This window comes from Artibeus jamaicensis, unplaced genomic scaffold (assembly GCF_021234435.1).
Source record: "Artibeus jamaicensis isolate MK-2021 breed Jamaican fruit bat unplaced genomic scaffold, CSHL_Jam_final contig_354, whole genome shotgun sequence".
NCBI lineage: Eukaryota > Metazoa > Chordata > Mammalia > Chiroptera > Phyllostomidae > Artibeus > Artibeus jamaicensis.
Window position 1 is genome coordinate 13,183,955 of NW_026521803.1, and position 20,134 is coordinate 13,204,088.

Here is a 20,134-nt window from a genome sequence, read left to right on the forward strand (position 1 = left end):
TCCTCAAGGTCCTGGGCCCCCCAGGAGGTGGCCTTTCTCACCAAGGACTGGACCCCATAAGGCAGCTCCCAGGCCGGAGGGACTGCTAGGCATTGGCTCCATACAAGGGCTCTAAGCCAAAGTAAAATAAACCAATTTTATTTTCTGAAAAGTGACAGTCATACTTGATTAAAGGAGAGCTATTCTCAAATAAGATATTCCAGGCAAGTCTTTGGTTATGTACCTTATTTTTCCAATTATCTCCTGGTGCAAAGGAAAACAGATTGCTATTAAACTTATGTAAATAACTATACTACCATGAGCAGTAAGGGGTCTAGAAAGAGTTTCTGATTTCCAGGGGAGGTGAGGGGAAAGGGGTTAGTGAGAATCAGCTCTCACTTGAAAATGGTGCATTTTTGTTTGCAATTGCCTCACCAGCTAAATTGTTATTGGTTAAAGATAACTTGAGAATAAAAAGAAAGGAGTTTGCTTACATGTGTAGAAGAGAGAACATTAAAAAATCACCAGTATTCTAAACAAATATCCATAATAAAAATTTCCTCGTTAGTTCATTTGGTCCTATGTAATTAAATTGGGTTCTGCTAAATCTTGGGTTTGGCGACTCAGAGAGCCATCTGTTTCTCGACTAGAGCGGGTTGGAAAATCCTGACTCAGCCCACTGGCAAGCAATGCCACCAGTACCCGAGGGTCTATTCTTAGAAGAGTCAATAGTTTGAAGTGCTTGGCGCACCACGGTGCTGAGACAGCCCTCGTTTGTTGAAGACACGAACTCTGCTTACTTAGGTGAGAATTAGAAAAACAAAAACTATCTGTAGATGACAAATGTGAAATTGGTGGTTTTTTTAAATTACGGATAATTTTCAAATGTGAAAGATTTGATGGGAGTTCACAACAGAGTGACTGATAATGAAGTGTGGTGGTTTCTCTGGCATAGAAAACAAGATAATAAAACCATTCCAAAAACATTTTTTAAACTCTCAGTGTAATGATGAAGTCTATTTTTAAATGTTACATCTGATTTATAAATGCATGAATAGAATTCTCATACAGTCAAAAAATCTTGAGAGTTACCATAATCCTGAGATATTATATACATAAAGAATATATCAAAAATATTAAATGAAGAAATTTAGGAACTCTGGAGTAAGGAGTAGGTAGACATCTGTGTTCTTATGAAACTCTGTGTGTAAGTCCAATATGAGTGTCCAATTTAGAATCACTGGCCTAGAACTTGTTAGAGTCAAATTAATGAAGCTTATTATTAAAAAAGACAAGAGATAAGTGATGGAGAGGATGGGGAGAAAAGGGAACCCTTGAACACTTGAGTTGATGGGAAAGTTTCACTGGTAGTATCACTATGGAAAAGAGTATGGAGGTTTCTCTAAAAATTAAAAATAAAACTACCATGTGATCCAATAATCCTACTTCTGAGTATATACCCATAGGAAGTAAATCACTGTCTCGAAGAGATAGCTGGACTTATGTTTATTGCGGTGTCATTCACCATAGCCAAGACATGGAAACAACCTAGATGTTATTGATGGATGAATGGATAAAGAGAATGTGATACCCAGTCATAAAAAAGGAAATCCAGCCATTTCTAACATCATGGATGGACCTGTGCTGTACTGTACTATGTGAAAAATGTTAGAGAAAGGCAAATATTGTCTGATCCTACTATACATGGAATCCTTAGATAGGCTAAACTCATAGAAACAGTCCAATGGCCATTTTGGGGGCAGGAGGTAGGGCAATGGTGAAGATGTGGTCAAAAGGCGCAAACTTCCAGTTCTAAGATGAGTAAGTTCTGGGATATAATATACAGAATGGCGACTGTAGTTAACAATAAATACTGCATCACATACTTGAGAGTTGCTAAAGGAGTAGACCTTAAATGTTTTCAGTACCAAAAAAATTAGCTATGTGAAGTGATGGATGTGTTAGCTAAACTTATGTGGCAATAATTTTGTCATTATTACATCTATGAAATCATCACCTTCTATACCTTAAACCTTATATACCTTATATAATGTTTTATGTCAGTTATATCTCAACAAAGCTAGGGGGAAAGAAGTAAGCTTGTTGCAAATAAGCGTTAAAATAAAAAGTGTGCTAACACTTTATTGTTGTTGCCTAATATTATAGAGCAAACTCTCACCAAGATTCTGATCATTGTTCATGTTATACATGATAATCTTTATGGAATTTCCCATGGAAACATAATATTTGAATGATTTACATTAATAAATTTCATGTATTCAAATGTAATTTAGGGGAATGTAACATTCAAATGTACTGTGCCTTCTGATTTGGTAGCCCATTAAACAGACCTAATTATTTCTAGCACCATTTTATAAGAATAAATCATTCATTTTTTTCAGAGCTCTTCTGGGAAATTTTAGGTTCAGGTGTAAAAGATACTATAAAAGGTTTTGTTTTCTATATTCAAAATTTTGTTTTGAAGGCAAAAATGAAAGAACATCTTCACAGAAAATGTGGGCATCTGATTACTATAGGACATCATATAGATGCCCGAGAGAAATAATACTTGATTATTCATTTAATTGAAGTGATAATAAAGCATTTAAAAGTAGTTAACATGACTAAACACAACTAAAGAAGTGAACACAACTAAAATGAACCTCAGTTCTTTCATGAGAGAGGAAGCTGTGCTATTTGTTAGGGTTTTTTTTCCCTTAAATAATCTCAGTGGAAGACCTACAACAACTATTTAAGAAAAATTATTAAGAAGAGAAAAGGAAAAATGATTCTCACACAGATTTAAACACCTTCCAAAGATTTTATTCAACTCATGTATTAACTAATAAGGGAAACAGAAAAAGTGTTCAACCAGTTTAGGGGAGAATTCAAAGACCAGACAAATATATAAGCCCATCAGATATGTTACAATTAATTTGCCCAGTAGGTACAACCTTGGGGGAGAGAAGTCAACTGAATATTCACCAGATAATATTTTTGGCAAGTCTATGGACAAGAATTATTTGCATTACTACCAGTCTTCTGCAAGTTAACTTCTTTCTCTACAGAGTTGTAGGGTAACTGAAAGACAACGAAAGGCCCAAACCCCACTGAGTCAGACAGCCTAGAAAGTTTGCTGTGCACCAGGCATAACGTTCCATTGAAGGCGTCTACCAACCTTTTGGTCCACTGAAAAGTGGTTCACAGTTCTCCTTCCCCCTGACCCAGCAGGGGGCCCTGTTCCATCAGCTTGCCAGGCTTGTTAATAGTGACCATCACTTGTTAAATTGTTTGATGATCATTCCTGCACACAACAGAGAAAACAGTGTCTGGCCTTGTTAAGTTCTTAGTCCAAGGGTTAAGACACACTGGTAAACATAGTAGAGATAAGCACAATGTACTTACGGGAGGAGGCACTTACACCCAAACTTCAAGATCAGGAAAGGCTCCCAGGAACAACAGCAAATAGACAGGAGAGGGTGAACCTGAAGGGACCAAGAGGAAAGAAAGGGGCTCCGCTGGAAGAAACGACATGAGCCACGACTAGATGCAAATTAGACCATGGTGAAGTTCAAGAAACATCAAGTTCCTTTAGGGTTTGGAGAGGAAAAAATGTTTCTATCATCCTTGACTTGGCTTAGGAAAAAAACCCTGGGTAACAGTAGTATCCTTATTGCTTTAGTGGATTTTAAGAAAAATGCATAGTGAACATACAACAGGCAAAGTGTGAGGAGGGTGTTGTAAATAATTCTAAGCCAATTTTAAAAATGGCTCACAGCCACTCTCAGTATTGCCTAGGAATTATTTATAATGCCTGATATAACATTCTGGGATAACATAAACACATACAATGGAAGGTTTGTTAAACTTTAATCCCAAATTAAAAGCTAGTCAGAGAAGGCCAAGACCAAAAGAAGCAATGGCTTCTCATCAGGAGCATCTTCACCAAGTAAAAGTCAGAAAAGACCCTCAAATTCAAAAAATTAAAAATTACCATTTTCCAGAATTAGTACCTTCTTCAGTTGAAGGAAGACTATCATTTCTTGTGAGTGGTGGCCATATTCAACATAGTGCTAGATTTTTAGTCTTGTTGAGTAGGGCTACTGGTCTAAATGCCACTTGTTGTCACATGTGTCCCTAGCCTCTCCTGAGAGTAGCCAGAGCTGCCAGGTGGCTTTCAGAGTAAAGGCTCTTCACGAAAACAGCAGCTACCATTTGTTCACCATGTACCAGACAGTTTAAAAGCATTACTTCTTTAATCTCAACACAACTGACTCTAAGTAAATTATCACACCCATTTCACAGATGAATATAAGAATAAGGGAGATTAAGTAACTTGCCTAAATTTTCCATACATTACAATGTATGAAATGCCAGTAGATGAGCTCAGATTCTAATTCACATTTATCAATCGCCACACCCATAGTCTCAAAAATATAGAAGCTCTAGAGAAAAGTGGAACTCCTCCAAGGACTTTAAATCAGGACATTTATTAATAGTGTCTGAGTTTTTAAAAAGGGCCTTTGTTATCTGGCAGGTAGGCTTCTGGACCTTAACCAGACCTATCTTTCATGTTTGCAGGGCCCTGGACAAGCATGCAAATGAAAGTTTACACGCCATATATCTAAATATTAAAAGCGGTAAATCACTCTAACAAACTGTTAAATAAAATATGTTCTATACTCATGCCTTGATAAGTATACTTTGTAATGACTGGAAGGCCAGATTTCAAATTTAGAGTCCCTCAGCCCATAGCACCCCGCCTCTTCCCCACCTCCCTCCACTCACACTCTTCTAAGCCCTGGCTCTGTCTACACCACAGGGGGCCTGGCATGCACATATGTGTTCTCCCGATCCCATCTGTCTAAGCTCCACCCACAACCCCCACACAGCTGTCCCTTGGCTACTGGTGCTGTGGTCTGCCTCCAGAATATAAATGTAGGGAAAAGGTCTACACTGATCCTGAAAGTAAGCTCAAGTCCCTTTGGGTAGAGGATTATGAGGACTCAAGCATAGTCTAGAACACATTATTCAAAGTACAGTTGTTGAACCTTTTCTGGTCCTTGAACTGCTACAATGTGCACCAAGTACAGATGGTGAAAGCAAGCAGTGGGCGTGTCTGACATTGCTGTAATATCCAAGACTGAGACTTCATGTGGTAGAGAAGTATTGGTCAGCAAGAAATAGGAAGTTAAAAAGGTGGGAGGGGTGTCTTACATCTTACCCTAAGATGGAGAGAAAAACTCTGTCTCTGTCTAGAACGGGGAGAAGGGGTGGGACTTAGACCCATCCCATTGCCCACAGAATCATCCTCTGTGCAGAGGAGCGCACTTGGGAGGGCCTGAGCACGCCCTTGAGAGAGATGTTCTTCAACCCGTGTGCCACAAGAATTTGTAAGACATGCAGTACCTGACTATTTAGTCAGGGGCACTGATCTCTTTTCCCTTAAATTGTCAAATAAAAACACAACAACCACACAACAATTGTCTGGTGTGAATGGAATAAAAGTATACTTAACGCACCTATACTATACCTATTGTATTTTTCAATCAGATTGGCAAAGCATATAGTTTTGGTGTGCCATGGTATTTTAGTAATTAGTTTCTGTGCCATGAGATGAAAAAGGTTGAAAATCACTGCTCGAAATTACGAGCTTCTAAAAATGTACTTTTCTTACCCAGGTCTAAGGTAGCTCTGACAATAACACCTTTTCTGTTTTTTTTTAAATCTTACTTTAAGTATCTGCATATGATTAGGGCCTTGCTTTCTGAAGAAGCTGCTAGAACTGTGAAAGCGAGCTCTGCTGTCAAGGGTGTGGGATTTGGAGAGCCCACATGACAACGCACAGATGCACAGCTAGTAAGTGACTCAGGGAAACTGCTGTGCCTGGAGGATTCCTGCTACCGTCAGTCTACTGATCAGCTCCAGCAGGAAAAACCCACACAAGCCAATATAATTCACCTCCTCTTAGTTCAGGATGACTTTGATAGTTCAATGGAGAGACTGGAGATCTCTTGTATTTTTTATTGCTCCAAAACTTCAGTTCCTGCTGAAGACACATTACTTAGTCTGTTTTTTTTTCAGTGTCTATTGGTAAAGGGATTTTTCAAGTAAAGGGAAGGAAGTTGAAATCTGTTTCAAAGACAATAATTTTTTTCAATAAAGTAATACAAATATAATTCAAAATACTATTTGCAATTGTCTCGATACTATTGCCTAAAGATTTGGGCCAGTGACAAATCATTTTCAAAATTATAGTAGGCAATTAGACAGGCATGAGCAGAGTAGGAATAAAGTCCCAGGTAAGAAGGTTCAACAGAGGGGGAGGTTGAGTGCCTAGCAACACACAGTTGTGGGGTGGGGCCTCATCGCAGGGTGACCTTTTCTCCCCTATAATATCATTGGTCTGCAGCTTAGACCACTTGATCTTTCAAAACCCTAGTCACGTGGTAGACCCCTTTGTAGGAAGAACAAGGAGGCTGGAAAATAGCCCCATACAAACCCTTGCATGACCACTCCCTGAGGCATTAACCCCTCAAGACAATGAGGTTCTGACCTGCCCCGGAAAAAAAGGTTTGATCAAACTAGGGATAACATCTAAGCCTCAGTTGTGTTTCAGCTCCAGGCCCAGAAAAGCAGCAAGGCCATGGTTCAGCAAGTCCATGGTGGGGCAATGCCATGGCTGACATCAAGACCAGATGCGATGACTAACAACCCCATACCCTAGTGTCAACCAATCAATAAAGACCACTACTTAAACAGACTCTCCTGGAAAACTGATGAATATTCCACTGAGACCCTCCCCTGGGACCTCCTTAAAGATCCCCTCCTTTAGAGAGTGTAAAAACCCTCAGGACGGAAGACCGAGTGTGCTCAAGCACATACTGGTGCTGGCTCTTGCTCTCACTTTCTCGCTCTCTGGCTCTTTTGCTCAAGCACACCCATGCGTTCCCCCACCCCCTTATTTCCCAGCTCAGGTGCTCTCTCTCTTGTTCTCTCTGTCTCTTTGGAGCATGCCTACACATTTCCCCTTTTTCTTTTCCCAGGTGCCTTCTCCCTGCCTTTCTTTTTGTTACGCTCCAAGGGCCCTTCTTTTGCCTCTGTAACTTGTACTGAGCCCATGCAACCCAGCTGGCTCACTTCTTCCATGGCTCACTTCTACCCCTGTAACTTTCTAGATAAATTTTCACTTGTATTGTATCCTTGGCTCTGAGCTCTTCCTCAGCCAGAATTCAAGTACTGAGGTTGCCAGTAACATTCTGGTGCTGTTTTTCTGCTAACAAGATGACTTGGGGTAAGGAATAAGATTGGCTTCTATGATTTTTTTCTCATCATAATTCTATTTATTCAACCTTCTCTTTTTATCCGCTCCACCCTTTCTGCATCTCTCTCTCTCTCTCTCTCTCTCTCTCTCTCTCTCTCTCTCTATATATATATATATATATATATATATATATATATATATACACACACACACACACACCCCAACAGGCCAACAGGTAAAAGTTGTAGCAGTTCCTTTCTTAAACTTTTATATTTAACTATTTTAAAAATATTTTATTTCTATATTTTTAGAGAGAGGGAAATGGAGAGGGGAAGAGAGGGAGAGAAACATTAACATGTGAGAGAAATATCAATCAGTTGCCTCTTGCATATAACCTGACCAGGGACCTGGCCTGCAACCAAGGCATGTCCCCTGATGGGGAATTGAACCACAACCTTTAGCTTTGGGACAATGCTCAACCAACTGAATTATGCCAGTCAGGGCTATATTTAACTATTAATAAATAATTTAGCAAATGCCTGCTTCTGCTATAGACCATTTAATAAAAGGCTCTACTTTTAAAGAAATAAATGCCTAGCTCCAGTTAACTTTAAAATATCAGGCATTTGGTTTTCTTACATTTTCTAGAAATTTTCTATTAAAACTCAAAACATGATGGTTCATATTTTATATAGGCAGGCAGCAAAGGAGGTAAAGTGCAAGGAGAAAATTCCCAGTACCTTCCTTAAAGAGAGTGTTTCTCAACCTCTTCCATAACACACACATTTTTGACAAAGTGATGCCCTTTCTTTTGAAGCCAAGGTTTTGTTCAGCAGCCAAGGTCACTGTCAACTGTACAGGAAAGTTAAATAAAAGAGTGTAAGCCAGCAAGAGTTTTCAATATCACATTTAAACTTACATAGATAGTGTTCAGTAACACAATTACTGTAGTAAAATACAAGGCCCCTTAAGTACATATATGATTTTAACCCTGGAATACTCTGCCAACAATAACACTTTTTGATTGAATAGTGACTTAATCCCTAGAGGCACAAAATGACTGGGGTCTGTTTTCCTAAGCCTTCCTAGGTACTCACTTATTTTAGGCAGGTATTGTTTACTTTCCCAAGCAAGTGATTATAAACTTTAGTGTATATAAGAATTAGAAAAATTTTAGAATCATATTCCCAGGCCACATTCCTAGTGATTGTGATTCAGTAGGCCTGAGGTCTTGCCAGGAATTTGCACTTTTAACAGGTGTTCCAGGTGATTCCAAAGCAGTTGTTCCATGGACAGGCGTTCAAGAGACACTGCATCAAAACCAAGAATGTTTTAAGTACTGAATGGATCAACTGGTGCTAACAAGCAATTCAAGCTCATGTCATCTTGATGAGCAAGGTTGCAGGGTGGGGAAAAAGTAAACTGTCACAGACTGACTCACCAACCAATAAATATTATGTAAATTGACTGGATAATAATATAGCTAAAATTGCCAAAGTAAATTCTGATCCTTAGTCTCTTGTATAAAACTTTTCATTAATTACAGTTACCAACATTTAGAAATAAGATATGAAGATGACACTACATTATTTCAAACCTATTGTTTAACAGACTTGCTCAAGGAGTATTTAATTATATGAGGGAGAGTATCTACTTATTTGATATTTAATTAGATATTGTGAAGTTACATGTAAACTTACAAATTTCTATCTACAGGAAAGATAATCCCCAAAGTTTGGAGGGTTACTGCTGTACGTAGCCTCGTAAGGCAGTAACCACGTTTGCAGCTATGAGAAAATTGATTCCATTATTCTCTGATCTGATTTAAATTCTCTTATGAGCTCATCTTACCATCTTACTGGTTCCTTCATTAATGGGTTAAAGAAGAGCATTGCCACGTAATCATTTTAAGTAGCTTTGTTTGAGAGTCATGCTTTTGAATATTTGGAGAATCGTGCTTTGGCAGTTATGGAAATTCTTTCTATTGAGAGGCTCAAATGCACCTACCTGCCAAAGCCAATTAAACCACGTTGGTCAAGAAGTACAATTTCTTGCACTGTTTAAGCCCAAGCACACATTTTCTTGGCCGCTAGAGTGAATCTCAAGCAGCAGGAGAGTCTTGTTGACTCTCTATTTCTCTCCATTTTCTGCCTGTCTTTGTTTTGTTTCCAGATCATGGTCACATTTGGTTTGGCCTGTAGCTTGTGCACTGTCAATACATTATTTGTCATTAGTGGTAGCAAAGGTGATCAGGATTTATGCTTCCGCAGCGTGGTTGTCTCTATCACAATGATGGACATCTGCTCTGTCTCCGGGAGAGACAAAAGGCCTTTTTTTCTGTCTTTTTATGTGCTCACATCAAGTAAGAAAATATTTTCTACCCATTAAGAAGCAAAACAGCTTTTAGGTTTAGAAACCGATGTGTTGTGTTTCTCTTTTTACTTTGACCTGTAGCTCAGATAGTAGAAGTAGGTATCTGTGTGCCTATAATTGAGAAAAGCCTTGACCTCTCACTGTGTAAGTTTGAAGTACTGTTTTATCTTTAAAGGGTATTAATAAATTACAGGCCAAAAATGTCAGAACATAAGGACTCTGTTTTATGTAGAGATCAATAAATGCTACATAAGTGAACATCCCTAAAATTTCCCCAGAAAATAAGCTAAATCTTAGATATAATATCTTTTTAAGAAAAAAACAAAGAAACTACTGCCCAGAAGCATGTTTCTGTAAGAATCCAAATTCACATGAACCGTTAGATAAGCGAGACCAGTTTGATAGTTTTGGTTAAAAAAGCAGCAATATACCTTTCCTGAGATCATACCTGAGTTCAGTATATATAAGAATACATTTTATTTTTTAAATATTTGATTTTGTTTTCATGAACTTCCAAAGCTTCTTATCCTGGCTTATTGATCAAATAAGCTAACACTACTCCTACATTATTTTTAGCATTATAAAAAATGTAAAATTATGTTCAACTGAAATAAATTATAATTCTGATAAGATATTTGATGTAAACACTAATTATGTTCTGCATAGTTTCAGCTTAAACATAATATCCTAGATCCTTAGTTAACCAAAAATCTTGGACTAATTTTAGATACAGTTAATATTAGATAATTTTCAGATACCTGGAAAATTTCTAAGTCAAACAGAATACTGAAACCCACACACAGGTTTAATATATGTGTCTGAACTTCTTTAATATACCATAATTTGGATCGTGTTATTAAATGTACTTCGTTCTTGCCACTTTGAGGTTGTATAAAACTGGTGTGTGGCTATAGGAACTGAGTTTGACCAGTTTGTTTTCTAAACCGCTTGTGTGACAGATAATTCTTAATGACCTACCTTTCAGCAAAATAGAAATTAATTCAGTAAAAGTTGTATTTATTATGGATAATTGGGATTATACCAGGAGCACGAGCAGCAGAGAAATATAACTATGTGTGCAACATAATAGGATATGATTTTGTTTTTGCAGGAAAATAAGGCTACAGTCAGACACTCCTTAATGACAGGACTATGTTGTGTGATGCATTATTAGGCAATTTGATCATTGTGTGAATACCACACAGTGCACTTACACAAGCCTAAATGGTATAGCCTACACACACCTAAACTGTAGGATATAGCCTATTGCTCCTTGGCTACAAGCCTGCAAAGCATGTTATTGAACAAAACAACATGAGATTAAATCAAGCGTAAGAGAAAATGATGCAATTAAGGGAAGCAGTAAACGAGATGTATGAGGCTGCTGCCAGCATACCATGGCATACTGTTTTAGAGCAAAGTTTTTTTGTAAGTAGGAAGAGTGCACTCTGAAATAACTATAGAGGTAGAGTGTGGTACATACATAAACCAATAAGATAGCTGTTGGATATCATTATCAAGTATTCTGTACTGAACATAATTGTATGTGCTACACTTTTGTATGACTGGCAGTTCAGTAGGTTTGTTTACGCCAGTGTCACCACTAACATGTGAACAGTGCATTGCACCATGACATAGGCTGTGAGGTTACTACACAGTAGGAATTTCCAGCTCCCTCGGAATCCTGTCCCCAACACCAGAGATTCGGTCCCTCGTTGACCAGGGTGACTTTATGCACTGCTTGACTATAGTATTGTTCTAAAGGAGAGTATTGGCTTCTTCAGAATATGGAAGAGCATAATGGAGAACGGAATTGGAGTTTGGATAACAAGTGGCAGATGTTTATTTACCTGGGTTTGTTATATGTGAGTGTGTAAAAGAGCAATGGAATATATTGAAATTGGCAAAGTTTACCTAGTTTTGATGAGCTTATTCATAGGTTAATGTTTAAAAGAGCTTGAGAACACTTTACTGCCAAATATTGTATTAACACAAGCTAGAACTTGACCTTTTCTCTATTAAAATGACAACTAATCTTGACATATTTCATTTAATAATGGCTAATAAGTGCTGCTCTTTACCCCTGTATAATCTGTCCAAACAGGATTCCAGAAGCTTTTTGATAAACCAGGAATGTTTTCAGTGTTTTGTGTCATTTTATCATGTCCTTAATTATTATGTTCAAAAAAGGGCAAAGTTTACTCACTAGTGAAACTCTAAGGTCAGAGGTTAGGTTCTGCATGGGCAGATGTTGAATCATTTGGACCTGCAGGGACCAACATGTGTGAGAGGAGCAGGGAGGAAGCAGAGCAAAACAATGGCAGAAGTCAAACAGCGTTGCTGGTCCCACCACACTTTGATCAACCCCATAGGGAGATCTGGGACATACAGGGCTCATCAGAGTATCTAGAGTCGGGTAAAAAATGGCCTGGCCTTTACACCCAGGATCATTGTATACAGGCCCCCTGGGAAAAGAGTGTGTTTAGACAAGGCAGCTCTCTGCGGCAAAATCCTGAGTGAGTTGAGAGCTTGAGGCTGCATGCAGAGAGCTGGGCAACAAGCCCATCTATGCACAGGAACCCGGGCCGCTCACCTGCATGCCCACCACATTCCCCTGCTGCCATAGTATCTTCTACTATGTTCATTCAAAGCACTATATTGTTACCTTGACTCAGTAGATAGCCAAGTATTTTATCCCAGGAATCCCTGGATCCTATATTAATCAGGTGAAAAACCCCTTTTAATAACTCTTGATTTTGCCTTCTGAAGATCAGAAGCTACATTTAAAATATTTTGAAATACATACATATATGTATTTTTTAATCTACAACTAACTTTGAAATTTCCCATTTAGCCTCTGGATAATCACAAATATGTCTTTTCACATTATAAATGATAAGGGTGTTTGGGATATACTTCGTATATCTTAATTAGCTCAACACTAGTGTAAGTTGTCCAATCACAGAATAAATGCGTGTAGGTTAAATATTACTAATAAAATCATCTCAGAGGTTATACCCTTCATAACAGTGTTTGTCAGAGTGTGGTTTCCAGATCAGCCGCATCAGCATTACCTGGGGCCTTGTTAGAAATGCAGATTCTATAGTCCAACCTCACATTTACTGAAGGAGAAATTCGAAAGTGAGGCCCAGCAATCTGACTTTTAAATAATCTCTCCAAGTGATAGTAGAGCCTGGTAAGACTTAGAAACTGTTGTCTTGCAAAATCAATTGAAAGGCCCTAGAAATTTGTCAATGTTCTCCATGTCTGTTACATATTCTTACTCTCAGGAGAAACACTGGTCAAATTCTTGTGAAAGATTTACGCATTTTATTGTGACAGAGAATTTTATATTCTCATACTTTTGTTTATTGGTTACTGTAACACATCAGTCACAGCATTTAGCCTCAACTAAGAAGTTTCTGCCCTACCCTGATGCTTGCTTGAAGACTCTGCTGTAAGCTGCAGATGTGAACTTGTGTCTTCAACAAAGGTAGTTTCGTCAAGGCGTGGGAAGGCCCACGCCAGAGATTTCGGGGTCAAAGCTCAGTCAGAGGTCAAGCTTTGGAACTTAAAAATGACATCACTTAACCACTGATTTTCAACCTTTTTCATCTCATGGCACAAGGATTACTGATTACTAAAATTCTGTGGCATACCAAAAACATATTAATTTTTCCTGATATGACAAAAATAGATATAATTTTGATTCATTCCCATCCAATGGCCGTTGTTGTGTTGGCTGTGTCATTTTTTTATTTGACAATAAAAAGGAACAGAGGTCAATGTCCCTAACTAGTCAAGTATTGCATTTTCAAACAACTCTTGTGGCACACTGGTTGAAAATCGTTAACTCCGACGACTAATTATTTCTGAAGACAGAAGCAGGGTTTGCAAAACACTTTCTGCTACAGAGCAGATAATTTCCTGAAACTAAAACAAAAATTAATTATATCAGACTAAATAAAATAATGAGAGAAATTTAATTGTAGTTACTTATTTTGGAATGTGGTTAGGATTATTTTTAGTGTTCTATTTTTAAATCAGTATCTGAGAGTGTTCTTTAAAAAAAAATCTACCTCTAACTTTCAAATTAGTAGACCATGCTTCTGCGGACTGAAATGAAACATTTGGTAAATGATATTTGATTCTTATTAACTCCTCAGAATTCAAATGATTTTATGGAATCTATTTACTTTAAATGAACATGTTTATTTGCTCAATTCTAATGAAAATATGGTATTTGCATTTATCTAGTGAGAGTCTGCCCTCCTTCTTACTAGAGTATAATTTTATAAATTAATTGTACAACTACAATTATATCTAGAGTGTCGTATTTGAGAATAATTTGTATTTGATATGGTATAACAGGCTCACCATTAAATAGTAAAAAATACACTTGTGTGGAGCCAACATCTACCAATTCATCCAAGGAAGATGGGTCTGGAACCTGTTTTATTGCCCAGAAGATTTCAGCCTCACCATGATAAGGGCGATCATTTCTTGGTAATCAGAGCCTTTGGAAGGGCTGAGAATGCCTTCGACACAGTATTTCACCCCGACAATAAGTGAAATTTCAGGAAGAGAGATTCTTGGTCTTGGTTTTTTACACTAAAGATAGAAGAGCAGATCCAAGCTGAGTTAAAAGTCCAAGCCAAGACTCCTTTAGAAAATGTCCACATAGACTTGCATTTTCTCATCTTAGTTTGCAAAATACTGTATGCTTGAACTGGCTTGTATATGTTAATGTACTCCTCTTGCTGCTTCTGTGAAACTGAGGCTAGTCTTTTTGGCTGTTGTTATCAATAATAAACTTTGGAAATTATTTATGGTCATAGCAGGGGTGGGGGAAGTTGAGAAAGATTATCAAATCTTGGAAATAAAGCTTAAAAACAACTGTACATTGTTTAAGCAATATGTAAATATCTAGGAGAAGAGACCCGTATTTGATTTTGTTATTGAATAGTTTACATGGGAGTCCAGCTGATTTGAAATTACATAATTTGTAGATTCCCGTTGACTGAAAAAGAAAACAGTTTTTTACTGTGTAATCCATGAGCCATTTTTATATTTATTCATATAAATTTATCTCAGCTTCTCAGACTGCCTCCCTAAACAAATGAGTGTTTCTCAAATTCCCCTTCCCACCAGCTTTGTCATCTTCCTGGTTTCCTCATCAATCAAAGAATTAAATAAAATCTTTGTAGTGTTCATTTTACATTTGCACAAGTTACATTTAATTTTTTTACCTTTCTGAAAATTCGGCTTCCATACTTGGGACCAGATGTGTTTTAAAATTTAGAAGTCATCGGATTTTAGAAACTGCAGAGATGTATACTGTATACACTGTATATTTTTATGTTATTATAGATAACTCCCAGCAGCATCTGGAACAATACCCCATAAGTAAATATCTTAATGTTTCTTCAGTGAAACATATAAATATTTATACTCAGTGAGATGAAAAACAAGATTATAAATAGCCTCATGTCATTTCGGGTTTGGTTTTACCACTGAATGAGCTCCAAACAGGTCGGATGCTACTAAATGAATTATGAAAAATTTGTCAGTTTTCAGCACTTGTCAGATTTTGGTAGGCAATTAAGGGATTGTGAACCTATAATTTCTATTACCTTCTCAAACTACATTTATTCAGTTACAGGGACTCATGTCAAAGATAATAAGAAAAAAGGAAGTGTGAACCCTCAGAATCCATTTATAATTTAATACCCTAAAATGCAATACAGTGTGAATTATTTCTTTGAGGAGAGCCATAGAGTCGGAAAATGGAAGAATCTTAAAATAATGGCTAACTCTCCACAACCTGTGTTTAGAAAGACTAACATAATTAAGCGCCCGAGCAAGCAAATAAAAAGCAGCAAACACAACTGAAGATGAAAGGTATAAATAAAACTTTCTAAAGTTAGAAATGAATAACTTTTCTTATACTAATGCTTCGCATAAAATATATAACAAATCTTTCGCAGTCTTTCAATTACTAGAATACCTAAAAGCAACATATTCAGAGAAACTAAATGTCAATACATTAATAGCAAGATTGAAAATGACTATGTCAAGATGTGAGAAATATGCTTTTCAATGATTAAGGGTAATCTCAACATTGGGGATAAAAATTAGAGGCTAAGTTAAAATATGGATAAGTTTAGAAAAATGAAAACAGAGAAAAGCAAGAGAAAGTTTTATTGCAAAGAAAATTCTCTTGTACCTTATACCTTATACATTTTTCATAACTTTTAGGTATATTTGGAATATCGATGACTTTAATTTGAATTTCAAACCACTAAAGTTCCATAATTTTCTTCCTAGCAAACAATTCTCTCTCTCTCTCTCTTTTTGAAAAGATTGAGAAAAGCAGAGATTTCTGGCTTTGCTCTTCCTTCCCCCAACCCCCATTTACCAAAAGCACAAAACAGTGCTGAGAGAAGAGGGAAGGAGATGAGGACTGGAGCTCTGGCCGAGCAGGAGCTCTGGGGTCCCCGGCAGACGAAGGGACTGGCTCAGCACCTCTAGTGGAGAGGGTTGCCTGCAGACTTACCCACACAGCTGCATGTCTTGGACCCATAGGAACCAGGACTGAAAGTTCGGTATTTTGTACCCAGCTATTGAACCTTTTGCAGGGTGCAGCCCTTTCTTTGCTATCTGTCTTTAGGGCCAACCCGCTCCTCTTTCTCATATTCTGAGCAGCCTACCTTGCTTTGTGGGCCCTACTGAGTAACACGGGCGATTTTTCTTTGGCCTGCAAGGGAGGTTTAACATGCTGAGGTTACCGTCTTCTGCCACCTACCCAAGGATCTGCAGAGATAAACTTACATCTATCTGTATATCAACTATCTATACATGTGTAGTCTATGTAAAGATGTATTCTAACACAAATATGTTCCCAATGTATAACTTTCACATGTAACAAGCCACACTCATAAATTCTCTTCTAAGAACTGAAAGAGGATTTGATTGGATTCAAAATGTGAATAGAAAGAATCAGTTCTTTGCTGATTCAAGATTCTCCTTAAAAATCATCCCCCTCAAAACTTATCCTATCAAATATATGACATCCTGAATCAACATTTTTAACAACAGTAGAGAATATTTACTGAATGCTTAACAAATCATTTACTATTTAAAAAACTCTCGGACACAAAATCTTTCAACACTATGTTGAATGAAATTTATATGCTATTAATAATAAGTTTTCACATGTATTAATCTGGCAGTTAGCTGTTTTTATGTGTTACAATTAAAGTTTCCTCTAGAAATAGAATAAAAGGTCTGTGGTTTGAATTTATATTCTCTATTCTATACAAGTACACATTTTGTATATTTAAAGTACCTTATTCTCCTCCATCTTTAAAATGGGAATTTGTCTATGATGTTCTTCCTCCCTTCCTTCTCCATACCCAATTTTTCTGTACACTGTTTATGTATCAGTCTTCTGCAATAAAGACAACCCTTAGTGATATCCTCCTTATGTATTTTTCATCAACACTATAAGGTTTAGCATGTAATTATTTTATTACATATGTGAATTAGCAACTAAATTGTAAATGTTACCCCCAACTGGGCAGTAGATATTTTAAAAGGCTGGGGATGGAAGATAAATAAGGGAAGGAAGCAAAATAATGCTTGCCCAAATAATATAAAAAGCCAGTGATTTTGCATAGCAAAGGAGAAGGTCAAGGCCTATCAGCTGGGAATGTCTCCTCAGTGGTCCCAGAATCAGATGAATTCTATGCTTCCCAGAACTGCAGCACACACAGAAAGTCAGAATGGAGACCAAATAATAGCAGCATCCTAATCATGCAGAAATATAGTCCAAGGCAGTACACATTAAAGGAGAATCTAACTTCTTTGGCTCAAGGTCCATGAATGTATGCATGCTTGGAAGAGAATAGAAATCACTGGAATTTCCAAATGCCAACTCTGTACTTCAAGTATGAATTTCAGAATCTTTAGCCTAGAGAATCTAAGAAAACTACACAGTTGGGAGAGAGTTTCAGTTTGGAGAACTGCTGTTTCAATGGGAATGTCAGGCTTGCAGAGGAGCAGAGACTCCTGAAAAGGGTAACTCCTGGATCTGGGTGGGTGAGCAGGGGCATCCAGGCAGGTCCTGGGCTGCATGAGGCCAGTCAACTCACTGGAAGGAGTGGGGAAGTCAGGATTACAGCCCTGATGCACGCTTTCTAGGAGTATAGCAGGTCCTTGAACAAGGCCGTTTCTTTCAACATTTTCCCTTTGTAACATTGAGGAGATGCCATAGGAACATAACTCTGCTTATATCAATGAGCCTATGGGAACATTGGTTTCATTATACCTAAAATTGCAGAACCTACAAGCAGCATTAAGTGGGTCCATACTTTTAATCACTATGTCTCCATAAGACAAGTGGCGGGTACAAACGTGACATGCTGATATCAACATTGCGTGGCTCCACACTAACCTAACCCAGGCAGGTGCTAACTCAATAGCATCACTCCTCTCCCGGCCATCTCCTTCTATTCTATCTGGAAATCGCCAAGAGTTTTTCTCTGGAACTCAGAAAGATTTCACTCGTGATCTACTTCTCCTCAGCCTTAGCTATCCACCCTTTCCTTGGAATGATCTGCTAGCAGGCACAGCCTGTCTTTGCCCAAAGGCTGCCCCAACCTTTCAGCTACCACTGCCCCTTCAGAAGGTCAAAGCTGACCGTGGTCCATGGCCAAGTGTTTATTCTGCTTCCCATACAATCAGAGCTGTTGCCCACACCTCTGCAGCAACTCTCCTCATTGCCTAGCTGTTCAGATAGCGCTCTACTCAGTCTGCCACTGCATAGGTGTGGTGGATTGCCTGTGAAAATGCTGCCATCTATCCACACTTCCCTTCCTTCCTTCGTGACATTTTCATTAAGAGGTGACTCCAAGCTGGCCTTGCTATTTGCTTTGGCAAAGCAGAGGTAGCAGGTGCCTTACCTACTTTGGCCTCTCAGACCTCCCCAGTCACCATGAGGAAAAGCCCAGCTAGCCTACTAGAGGCTGAAAGGAGGCATAGACTTGTTATCCCTGTCAATCCAGGTGCCAGCCAGCCAACTCCCAGAAACGGGGCTGCCAACTTGGCCTGCAGCTTCCCACAAATGCATGGGGTAGCCCAGAACCTAGCTGGGGCCAGCCTAGATTGCCGGCCTACAGAGTCATGAGTCATAACTGGTTGTTATTTTAAGCCATTCAATTCAGGGGCAGTTTGTTACACAGTAACAAGTAATTAACACAATATGCTAGCCATGACAAATTGTCCACATAATAGTTAACTCTCTACATGAGTTAACTCTACATATTTGAATGTCCTATGCTATTTCACAGCACACATTAGAATATTAAAATGTTCCATTACACTACTGCATTATATTATGCATTATTATCCTATTGCATTATACTGAATTACATTACATTATTATGTGTCCCTCTTTTTCGGAGCTCACAGTTACTTCAGTGGAGCTATATCAGTGCTGGCGATGACCAGGAAAGGAGAACATTACACCTCAGTTCACACTCTACCCAGAAAATCTGTTCTACCCGCAACCAGGGCTTGCTGCTCAGTCTGGTCTACCTTGCTATAAATTTCATCCTCCCTCGTGATTTCCCCCAGTCGCTTCTCAGTCTGGCTTCCACTAAGATTCCAGTACTTTTAGACAAATCTGTATGTATTTCTATCCGTGTAAATGCCCATAGATGGAAGCACCTAAAATTGGCTGTCTTAAAAAATGAGAGATTTTATTTTCTCACCTACCGAGAAATCCAGATGTAGACAGTTTCACGTTTGCTTAATTCAGCAGCTCCACAATCTCACCAAGAATTCATCTTTCTTCCCAGCTGTTTCAGACTTCGGCCTCATCCTCAGATGAGCTCTGTCCTGGGCACAAACTTGTTGCCACGACTGTAGACATCAGATCTAGACATGACACATTTCTTCCCACATGTGTCTTTTTTAAGAGCCTGACGACTTCTCCCAGAAGTCCCCCAGCAGAACTCCCTTCAGATTTTTTTGGCTAGAATTGTGTCACATGCCTCTTTCCAAACAAGTCATTGGTAACTTGTCTGATATGATCATGACTGGCTCAAGTCAATAAGGATTTGCCCCTTTGGCAATATCTGCTAAAATACCTAACCCCTGTGGATGGATGGGGTCAAACCATTTTTACTGGCGTTCGGAGTTTTTATGCAACAAGCGACATGTGGCTTGAGACCTTCCTGCTTAAGACCTTCCTCTTAAGATGTCTCTGCTCATTTCATGATAAAGGTCTCTGAGGGTAAATTCTTTCCTAAGCTCACGTCTCAACTCAGCCAACATTCTCAACTGCATGCAGCGCGTTGTAAGTTATGGAGTCACAGGCAGGATCCCATCACCTCCTGCTTCCACTCTTTCATCCCTGCTCAGATCTGGGCCCTGGACCAGTAGCCTCCACACCATCTTCTGATTTGGTCAGTCCTCACCCCAGATTAGTGGATCAGAAAACCTGAGAGCGAGACT

The 20,134-nt window shown here is 38.5% G+C and overlaps 1 long non-coding RNA gene across 1 annotated transcript; it reads right to left on the reverse strand.

Moving 5' to 3' along the window:
• Nucleotides 1-2,799: 2,799 nt before the first annotated feature.
• Nucleotides 2,800-19,618, reverse strand: LOC119036179 (uncharacterized). Its single transcript, XR_008391444.1, has 4 exons — nt 19,394-19,618; nt 7,984-8,095; nt 3,385-3,464; nt 2,800-3,283 (listed from the first exon to the last, which is right to left on the reverse strand). It is a non-coding gene; the product is annotated as an uncharacterized LOC119036179 (long non-coding RNA).
• Nucleotides 19,619-20,134: the final 516 nt, after the last annotated feature.